Source organism: Pseudophryne corroboree, chromosome 1 (genome assembly GCF_028390025.1).
Source record: "Pseudophryne corroboree isolate aPseCor3 chromosome 1, aPseCor3.hap2, whole genome shotgun sequence".
NCBI classification, from domain to species: Eukaryota; Metazoa; Chordata; class Amphibia; order Anura; family Myobatrachidae; genus Pseudophryne; species Pseudophryne corroboree.
The window spans coordinates 52,636,844-52,647,960 of NC_086444.1; positions in this window are offsets into that span (position 1 = coordinate 52,636,844).

The following is an 11,117-nucleotide window of genomic DNA, read 5'->3' on the forward strand; positions in this document are numbered from 1 at the left end:
CCGCAGGAGACAGGGCACAATAATAAAAGCTTTAGGATCAGGTGGTGTGCACTGGCTCCTCCCCCTATGACCCTCCTCCAAGCCTCAGTTAGATTTTTGTGCCCGGCCGAGAAGGGTGCAATCTAGGTGGCTCTCCTGAGCTGCTTAGAATAAAAGTTTAAGTTAGGTTTTTTTCTTTCAGTGAGACCTGCTGGCAACAGGCTCACTGCTACGAGGGACTTAGGGGAGAGAAGTAAACTCACCTGCGTGCAGGATGGATTTGCTTCTTAGGCTACTGGACACCATTAGCTCCAGAGGGAGTCGGAACACAGGTCTCACCCTGGGGTTCGTCCCGGAGCCGTGCCGCCGACCCCCCTTGCAGATGCCGAAGTTGAAGAGGTCCAGAGGTCCAGAAACAGGCGGCAGAAGACTTTCAGTCTTCATAAGGTAGCGCACAGCACTGCAGCTGTGCGCCATTGTTGTCAGCACACTTCACCAACAGTCACCAACTGTCACTGAGGGTGCAGGGCGCTGGGGGGGGCGCCCTGGGCAGCAATGTATAATACCTTTTTATGGCTAAAATACATCACATATAGCCCTTGAGGCTATATGGATGTATTTAACCCCTGCCAGATCTCACAAACTCCGGGAGAAGAGCCCGCCGAAAAGGGGGCGGGGCCTATTCTCCTCAGCACACGGCGCCATTTTCCTGCTCAGCTCTGCTGTGAGGAAGGCTCCCAGGCTCTCCCCTGCACTGCACTACAGAAACAGGGTTAAAACAGAGAGGGGGGCACTTATTTGGCGATATGATTACATATATAAAAATGCTATAAGGGAAAACACTTGTATAAGGGGTTGTCCCTGTATAATTATAGCGTTTTTGGTGTGTGCTGGCAAACTCTCCCTCTGTCTCCCCAAAGGGCTAGTGGGGTCCTGTCCTCTATCAGAGCATTCCCTGTGTGTGTGCTGTGTGTCGGTACGTGTGTGTCGACATGTAGGAGGACGATGTTGGTGAGGAGGCGGAGCAAATTGCCTGTATTGGTGATGTCACTCTCTAGGGAGTCGACACTGGAATGGATGGCTTATTTAGGAATTACGTGATAATGTCAACACGCTGCAAGGTCGGTTGACGACATGAGACGGCCGGCAAACAAATTAGTACCTGTCCAGGCGTCTCAGACACCGTCAGGGGCTTGTAAAAACGCCCATTTACCTCAGTCGGTTGACACAGACACAGACACGGACACTGACTCCAGTGTCGACGGTGAATAAACAAACGTATTTTCCTTTAGGGCCACACGTTTCATGTTAAGGGCAATGAAGGAGGTGTTACATATTTCTGATACTACAAGTACCACAAATAAGGGTATTATGTAGGGTGTGAATAAACTACTTGTAGTTTTTCCTGAATCAGATAAATTAAATGAAGTGTGTGACGTGGGTTTCCTCCGATAGAAAATTATTGGCGGTATACCCTTTCCCGCCAGAAGTTAGGGCGAGTTGGGAAACACACCTTAGGGTGGATAAGGCGCTCACACGCTTATAAAAACAAGGGGCGTTACCGTCTCCAGATACGGCAGCCCTCAAGGAGCCAGCTGATAGGAAGCTGAAAAATATCCTAAAAGTATATACACACATACTGGTGTTATACTACGACCAGCAATCGCCTCAGCCTGGATGTGCAGCGCTGAGGGGGCTTGGTCGGATTTCCTGACTGAAAATATTGATACCCTTGACAGGGACAAGATTTTATTGACTATAGATGCATTTCTATATATGCGAGATGCGCAGAGGGATATTTGCATTCTGGCATCAAGAGTAAATGTGATGTCCATATCTGCCAGACGAAGACACGACAGTGGTCAGGTGATGCAGATTCCAGACGGCACATGGAAGTATTGCCGTATAAAGGGGCGGTCCATCGGACCTGGTGGCCATGGCAACAGCTGAAAAATCCACCTTTTGTTACCCCAAGTCACATCTCAGCAGAAAAGGACACAGTCTTTTCAGTCTCAGTCCTTTCGTCCCCATAAGGGCAGGCGGGCAAAAGGGCCAGTCATATCTGCCCAGGGGTAGAGGAAAGGGAAGAAGACTGCAGCAGGCAGCCCATTCCCAGGAACAGAAGCCCTCCACAGCTTCTGCCAAGTCCGCAGCATGACGCTGGGGCAGTACAAGCGGACTCAGGTGCGGTAGGGGGTCATCTCAAGAGTTTCAGCACGCAGGGGGCTCACTCACAAATGGACTCCTGGATCCTACACGTAGTATCCCAGGTGTACATTGGAAATTCGAGACGTCTCCCCCTCACAAGTTCCTGAAGTCTGCTTTACCAACGTCTCCCTCCGACAGGGAGGCAGTATTGGGAACAATTCACAGGCTGTATTCCCAGCAGGTGATAATCAAAGTACCCCTTCTACAACAAGGGAAGGGGTATTATTCCACACTATATTGTGGTACTGAAGCCAGACGGCTCGGTGAGATCTGAAATATTTGAACACTTACATACAAGCGTTCAAATCAAGATGGAGTCACTCAGAGTAGTGATAGCGAACCAGGAAGAAGGGGACGATATGGTGTCACTGGATATCAGGGACGCTTACCTACATGTCCAAATTTGCCTTCTCACCAAGGGTACCTCAGGTTCGTGGTACAGAACTGTCACTATCAGTTCAGACGCTGCCGTTTGGATTGTCCACGGCACCCCGGGTCTTTACCAAGGTAATGGCCGAAATGATGATTCTTCTTAAAAGAAATATGGACGCTTTCCTGATAAAGGCAAGGTCCAGAGAACAGTTGGAGGTCGGAGTAGCACTATCTTAAGTAGTTCTACGACAGCACGAGTGGATTCTAAATATTCCAAAATCGCAGTTTTTTCCGACGACACGTCTACTGTTCCTAGGGATGATTCTGGACACAGTCCAGAAAAGGATGTTTTCTCCCGGAGAAGAAAGCCAGGGAGTTATCCGAGCTAGTCAGGAACCTCCTAAAACCAGGAAAAGTATCAGTGCATCATTGCACAAGGATCCTGTGAAAAATGGTGGTTTCTTACAAAGCGATCCCATTCGGTAGATTTCACGCAAGAACCTTTCCGTGGGATCTGCTGGAAAAATGGTCTTGATCGCATCTTCAGATGCATCAGCGGATAACCCTGTCTCCAAGGACAAGGGTGTTTCTTCTGCGGTGGCTGCAGAGTGCTCATCTATGAAAGGGCCGCAGATTCGGCATTCAGGACTGGGTCCTGGTGACCACGGATGCCAGCCTGAGTGGCTGGGGAGCAGTCACACAAAGAAAAAATTTCCAGAGAGTGTGATCAAGTCTGGAGACTTCTCTCCACATAAATATACTGGAGCTAAGGGCAATTTACAATGCTCTAAGCTTAGCAAGACCTCTGCTTCAAGGTCAGCCGGTATTGATCCAGTGGGACAACATCACGGCAGTCGCCCACGTAAACAGGGCGGCACAAGAAGCAGGAGGGAAATGGCAGAAACTACAAGGATTCTTCGCTGGGCGAAAAATCATGTGATAACACTCTCAGCAGTGTTCATTCCGGGAGTGGAAAACTGGGAAGCAGACTTCCTCAGCAGGCATGACCTCTACCCGGGAGAGTGGGGACTTCATCGGGAAGTCTTCCACATGATTGTAAACCGTTGGGAAAAACCAAAGGTGGACATGATGGCGTCCCGCCTGAACAAAAAACTAGACAGATATTGCGCCAGGTCAAGGGACCCTCAGGCAATAGCGGTGGACGCTCTGGTAACACTGTGGGTGTACCAGTCAGAGTATGTGTTCCCTCCTATGCCTCTCATACCAAAAGTACTGAGAATCATAAGAGGGAGATGAGTAAGAACGATACTCGTGGTTCCGGATTGGCCAAGAAGGACTTGGTACCCGAAACTTCAAGAGATGTTCACGGAAGACCCGTGGCCTCTACCTTTAAGAAAGGACCTGCTCCAGCAGGGGCCTTGTCTGTTCCAAGACTTACCGCGGCCGCGTTTGACGGCATGGCGGTTGAACGCCGGATCCTGAAAGGGCATTCCAGATGAAGTCATCCCTACCCTGGTCGAAGACAGGAAGGATGTAACCGCAAAACATTTTCACCGCATTTGGTGAAGATATGTTGCGTGGTGTGAGGCCAAGAAGGCCCCTACAGAGGAATTCCAACTGGGTCGTTTCCTACATTTCCTGAAAACAGGACTGTCTATGGGCCTAAAATTAGGGTCCATTAAGGTTCAAATTTCGGCCCTGTCGAATTTCTTCCAGAAAGAACTGGCTTTAGTGCCTGACGTTCAGATGTTTGTAAAAGGGGTACTGCATATACAGCCTCATTTTGTGCCCCAGTGGCACCTTGGGATCTCAATGTTGTTTTGAGTTTCCTAAAGTCACATTGGTTTGAACCACTCACCACTGTGGACTTAAAATATCTCACATGGAAGGTGACGATGCTATTAGCCCTGGCTTCAGCCAGGCGTGTGTCAGAATTGGCGGCTTTATCATATATAAAGCCCTTACTTAATTTTTCATTCTGACAGGGCAGAATTGAGGACTCGTCCTCAATTTCTCCTTAAGGTGTTTTCTGTTTTTCACATGAACCAACCTATTGTGGTACCTGCGGGTACTAGGGACTTGGAGGACTCCAAGTTACTTGACGTTGTCAGGGCCCTGAAAAATATGTTTCCAGGACGGCTGGAGTCAGAAAATCTGACTCGCTGTTTAGCCTGTATGCACCCAACAAGATGGGTGCTCCTGCTTCTAAGCAGACGATTGCTCGCTGGATTTGTAATACAATTCAGTTTACACATTCTGTGGCAGGCCTGCCACAGCCAAAATCTGTAAAAGCCCATTCCAAAAGGAAGGGGGCTCATCTTGGGCGACTGCCCGAGGGGTCTCGGCTTTACAACTTTGCCGAGCAGTTACTTGGTCAGGGGCAAACACGTTTGCTAAATTCTACAAATTTGATACCCTGGCTGAGGAGGACATGGAGTCTCTCATTCGGTGCTGCAGGGTCATCCGCACTCTCCCGCCCGTTTGGGAGCTTTGGTATAATCCCCATGGTCCTTACGGAGTCCCCAGCATCCACTAGGACGTCAGAGAAAATAAGATTTTACTTACCGATAAATCTATTTCTCGTAGTCCGTAGTGGATGCTGGGCGCCCATCCCAAGTGCGGATTGTCTGCAATACTTGTACATAGTTATTGTTACAAAAATCGGGTTATTCTTGTTGTGAGCCATCTTGTCAGAGGCTCCTTCGTTGTTATCATACTGTTAACTGGGTTCAGATCACAGGTTGTACGGTGTAATTGGTGTGGCTGGTATGAGTCTTACCCGGGATTCAATATCCTTCCTTATTATGCACGCTCGTCCGGGCACAGTATCCTAACTGAGGCTTGGAGGAGGGTCATAGGGGGAGGAGCCAGTGCACACCACCTGATCCTAAAGCTTTTATTATTGTGCCCTGTCTCCTGCGGAGCCGCTATATCCCCCTGGTCCTTACGGAGTCCCCAGCATCCACTACGAACTACGAGAAATAGATTTATCGGTAAGTAAAATCTTATTATTTGTAAAGTTTCTCCAACACCATGGCCCGTGTCGGAATTGTACACCTCCATCCAGCCGCTGGTGAAAGCAGTCATGTTCACTATCAGTGTGCGTGTGCATCAGCGCTGACCTGGTGCAAAAGACCTATCCGCATAGCCTGCAGCTTCGGCCACAACAAGCCCTCGAAACTTAATGATATATACATGGTTACAGTTTACACTATTTTGGGTGGAAGATGGTTTGGGTGGAAGATGGTGTTTGGGTGGTGCATTTGGTTTTTTTTTTGTTTTTTTCCTCATGCAACAAAAAAAAAAGCAAGCAGTGATTCAGTGGTAAAGTATAAATAAAAATACCGAAAAGCTTCCATATTTTGGTGCTTTTGCTTTAAAGAGTCGGGATCCCAGGCTGCCTGTGCAGAGGAGAGGTGCAAAGAGGGAGAAACAGATTCCCTTGTCCCTTTCCAGTCTGGTTTCCGTCCTCAGCACTCCACTGAAACTGTCCTCACGAAGGTCTGCAATGACCTCCTTGCTGCTAAATCCAGGGGTCACTACTCTCTGCTAATTCTTCTTGACCTCTCTGCTGCTTTTGACACTCTAAACCAGAGGTTCTCAAACTCGGTCCTCGGGAGCCCACACAGTGCATGTTTTGCAGGTAACCCAGCAGGTGCACAGGTGTATTAATTACTCACTGACACATTTTAAAAGGTCCACAGGTGGAGCTAATTATTTCACTTGCGATTCTGTGAGGAGACCTGCAAAACATGCACTGTGTGTGCCCCCGAGGACCGAGTTTGAGAACCTCTGCTCTAAACCACCCTCTCCACCTGCAAATCCTTCACTCCCTTGGTTTGCGTGATCCTGCTCTCTCCTGGCTGTCCTCCTACCTTTCTGACCGTTCCTTCTGTCTCCTCTCATGACTCCACTTCCCCCCACACTTCCTCTACCAGTAGGTCCCCCAAGGTTCTGTTTTTGGGCCTCTCCTTTTCTCTCTCTACACATCCTCATTAGGTGAGCTCATTAGCTCTTTTGACTTACAATATCATCTCTATGCTGACAATACTCAAATCTACCTTTCCTCCCGTGACCTCTCCCCTGCTCTCCTCACTCGTATCTCCAACTGTCTCTCTGCTATCTCCTCCTGGATATCCCAGCGCTTTCTTAAACTTAATATGTCTAAGACTGAGCTGATCATCTTCCCTCCCTCCCGCATAACCTCACCTCCCACAATATCATTATCTATCGATGGCACAACTATCTCCTCTAGCCCCCAAGTGCGATGTCTTGGAGTAATCCTTGACTCCTCCCTCTCCTTCAAACCACACATTCAGTAGCTCTCAAAAACATCTCCAGGATCCGACCCTCTCTCACCCAGGATGCTGCTAAGACCCTCATCTACTCACTGGTCATCTCCAGATTGGACTACTGCAATCTCCTCCTATCTGGCCTCCCTCAAAAATGCCTCTCTCCACTTCAATCTATCCTCAATGCTGCTGCCCGTCTCATCTTCCTCACCAAACGTACTACATCCACATCCCCTCTCTTGCAGGACCTTCACTGGCTCCCCTTCCCATTCAGAATCCAATTCAAGCTTCTCACATTCACCTACAAAGTCCTCACCCACTCTTCTCCGGTCTTCAGTATGCCGGCTGCCGGAATCCCGACAGCCGGCATACCTACACTTATTCTCCCTCATGGGGGTCCACGACCCCCCTGGAGGGAGAATAAATAAGATTTTACTCACCGGTAAATCTATTTCTCGTAGTCCGTAGTGGATGCTGGGAACTCCGTAAGGACCATGGGGAATAGACGGGCTCCGCAGGAGACTGGGCACTCTAAAAGAAAGATTAGGTACTATCTGGTGTGCACTTGCTCCTCCCACTATGACCCTCCTCCAGACCTCAGTTAGGATACTGTGCCCGGAAGAGCTGACACAATAAGGAAGGATTTTGAATCCCGGGTAAGACTCATACCAGCCACACCAATCACACCGTATAACTCGTGATACTATACCCAGTTAACAGTATGAAATATAACTGAGCCTCTCAACAGATGGCTCAACAATAACCCTTAGTTAGGCAATAACTACATACAAGTATTGCAGACAATCCGCACTTGGGATGGGCGCCCAGCATCCACTACGGACTACGAGAAATAGATTTACCGGTGAGTAAAATCTTATTTTCTCTGACGTCCTAGTGGATGCTGGGAACTCCGTAAGGACCATGGGGATTATACCAAAGCTCCCAAACGGGCGGGAGAGTGCGGATGACTCTGCAGCACCGAATGAGAGAATTCAAGGTCCTCCTCAGCCAGGGTATCAAATTTGTAGAGTTTAGCAAACGTGTTTGCCCCTGACCAAGTTGCAGCTCGGCAAAGTTGTAAAGCCGAGACCCCTCGGGCAGCCGCCCAAGATGAGCCCACTTTCCTCGTGGAATGGGCTTTTACTGATTTAGGATGCGGCAATCCAGCCGCAGAATGCTCCAGCTGAATTGTGCTACAAATTCAGCGAGCAATAGTCTGCTTAGAAGCAGGAGCACCTATTTTGTTGGGTGCCTACAGGATAAAAAGCGAGTCAGTGTTCCTGACTCCAGCCGTCCTGGAAATATAAATTTTTAAGGCCCTGACTACGTCCAGTAACTTGGAATCTTCCAAGTCCCTAGTAGCCGCAGGCACTACAATAGGTTGGTTCAAGTGAAAAGCTGATACCACCTTAGGGAGAAACTGGGGACGAGTCCTCAATTCTGCCCTATCCATATGGAAAATCAGATAAGGGCTTTTACATGACAAAGCCGCCAATTCTGACACACGCCTGGCCGAAGCCAAGGCCAATAACATGACCACTTTCCACGTGAGATATTTCAAATCCACAGTTTTAAGTGGCTCAAACCAATGTGATTTTAAGAAACTCAACACCACGTTGAGATCCCAAGGTGCCACAGGAGGCACAAAAGGGGGCTGAATATGTAGCACTCCCTTTACAAATGTCTGAACTCCAGGCAGTGAAGCCAGTTCTTTCTGGAAGAAAATCGACAGAGCCGAAATCTGGACCTTAATGGAACCCAAGTTTAGGCCCATAGTCACTCCTGACTGTAGGAAGTGCAGAAAACGACCCAGCTGAAATTCCTCTGTTGGGGCCTTCCTGGCCTCACACCACGCAACATATTTTCGCCAAATACGGTGATAATGGTTTGCGGTTACTTCTTTCCTGGCTTTTATCAGCGTAGGAATGACTTCCTCCGGAATGCCCTTTTCCTTTAGGATCCGGAATTCAACCGCCATGCCGTCAAACGCAGCCGCGGTAAGTCTTGGAACAGACAGGGCCCCTGCTGTAGCAGATCCTGTCTGAGCGGTAGAGGCCATGGGTCCTCTGATATCATTTCTTGAAGTTCTGGGTACCAAGCTCTTCTTGGCCCATCCGGAACCACGAGTATCGTTCTTACTCCTCGTTTTCCTATTATTCTCAGTACCTTTGGTATGAGAGGCAGAGGAGGGAATACATAAACCGACTGGTACACCCACGGTGTCACTAGAGCGTCCACAGCTATTGCCTGAGGGTCCCTTGACCTGGCGCAATATCTAGTTTTTTGTTTAGGCGGGACGCCATCATGTCCACCTGTGGCCTTTCCCAACGGTTTACCAACAGTTGGAAGACTTCTGGATGAAGTCCCCACTCTCCCGGGTGTAGGTCGTGTCTGCTAAGGAAGTCTGCTTCCCAGTTGTCCACTTCCGGAATGAATACTGCTGACAGTGCTAAGACGTGATTTTCCGCCCATCGGAGAATCCTTGTGGCTTCTGCCATCGCCATCCTGCTTCTTGTGCCGCCCTGTCGGTTTACATGGGCGAGCACCGTGATGTTGTCTGATTGGATCAGTACCGGCTGGTTTTGAAGCAGAGGCCTTGCCAGACTTAGGGCATTGTAAATGGCCCTCAGTTCCAGAATATTTATGTGTAGGGACGACTCCTGACTTGACCAAAGTCCTTGGAATTTTCTTCCCTGTGTGACTGCCCCCCAGCCTCGAAGGCTGGCATCCGTGGTTACCAGGACCCAGTCCTGTATGTCGAATCTGCGGCCCTCTTGAAGATGAGCACTCTGCAACCACCACAGTAGAGATACCCTGGTCCTTGGAGACAGGGTTATCAGCCGATGCATCTGAAGATGCGATCCCGACCACTTGTCCAAGAGGTCCCACTGAAAGGTTCTTGCATGGAACCTGCCGAATGGAATTTTGCTTCGTAAGAAGCTACCATTTTTCCCAGGACTCGTGTGCAGTGATGCACCGATACCTGTTTTTGGTTTCAGGAGGTCTCTGACTAGAGATGACAGCTCCTTGGCTTTCTCCTGCGGGAGAAACACTTTTTTCTGTTCTGTGTCCAGAACCATCCCCAGGAACAGTAGGCGTGTGGTAGGAACCAGCTGTGACTTTGGAATGTATAGAATCCATCCGTGCTGTTGTAGCACTTCCCGAGATAGTGCTACTCCGACCAACAACTGCTCCTTGGACCTCGCCTGTATAAGGAGATCGTCCAAGTACGGGATAATTAAAACTCCCTTTTTTCGAAGGAGTATCATCATTTCTGCCATTACCTTGGTAAAGACCCTCGGTGCCGTGGACAGTCCAAACGGCAGTGTTTGGAATTGGTAATGGCAATCCTGTACCACAAATCTGAGGTACTCCTGGTGAGGATGGTAAATGGGGACATGTAGGTAAGCATCCTTGATGTCCAGGGATACCATGTAATCCCCCTCCTCCAGGCTTGCAATAACCGCCCTGAGCAATTCCATCTTGAACTTGAATTTTTTATGTATGTGTTCAAGGATTCCAAATTTAAAATGGGTCTCACCGAACCGTCCGGTTTCGGTACCACAAACATTGTGGAATAGTAACCCCGTCCTTGTTGAAGTAGGGGCACCTTGACTATCACCTGCTGGGAATACAGCTTGTGAATTGCCTCTAGCACAGCCTCCCTGCCTGAGGGAGTTGTCGGCAAGGCAGATTTGAGGAAACGGCGGGGGGGAGACGCCTCGAATTCCAGCTTGTACCCCTGAGATACTACTTGAAGGATCCAGGGATCCACCTGTGAGCGAGCCCGCTGATCGCTGAAATTTTTGAGGCGGCCCCCCACCGTACCTGGCTACGCCTGTGGAGCCCCTGCGTCATGCGGTGGACTCAGAGGAAGCGGGGGAAGAATTTTGATTCTGGGAACTGGCTGACTGGTGCAGCTTTTTCCCTCTTCCCTTGTCTCTGCGCAGAAAGGCCACGCCTTTGACCCGATTGCTTTTCTGAAGCCGAAAGGACTGTACCTGATAATACAGTGCTTTCTTAGGCTGTGAGGAAACCTGAGGTAAAAAAATTTCTTCTCAGCTGTTGCTGTGGATACGAGGTCCCAGAGACCATCCCCAAACATTTCCTCACCCTTATAAGGCTCTATGTGCCTTTTAAAGTCAGCATCACCTGTCCAGTGTGGGGTCTCTAATACCCTCCTGACAGAATGGCCATTGCATTAATTCTGGATGCCAGCCGGCAAAATATCCCTCTGTGCATCCCTCATATATAAGACGACGACTTATCTTCGCAAAATAGTATCCCTGTTTGACAGGGTCACCG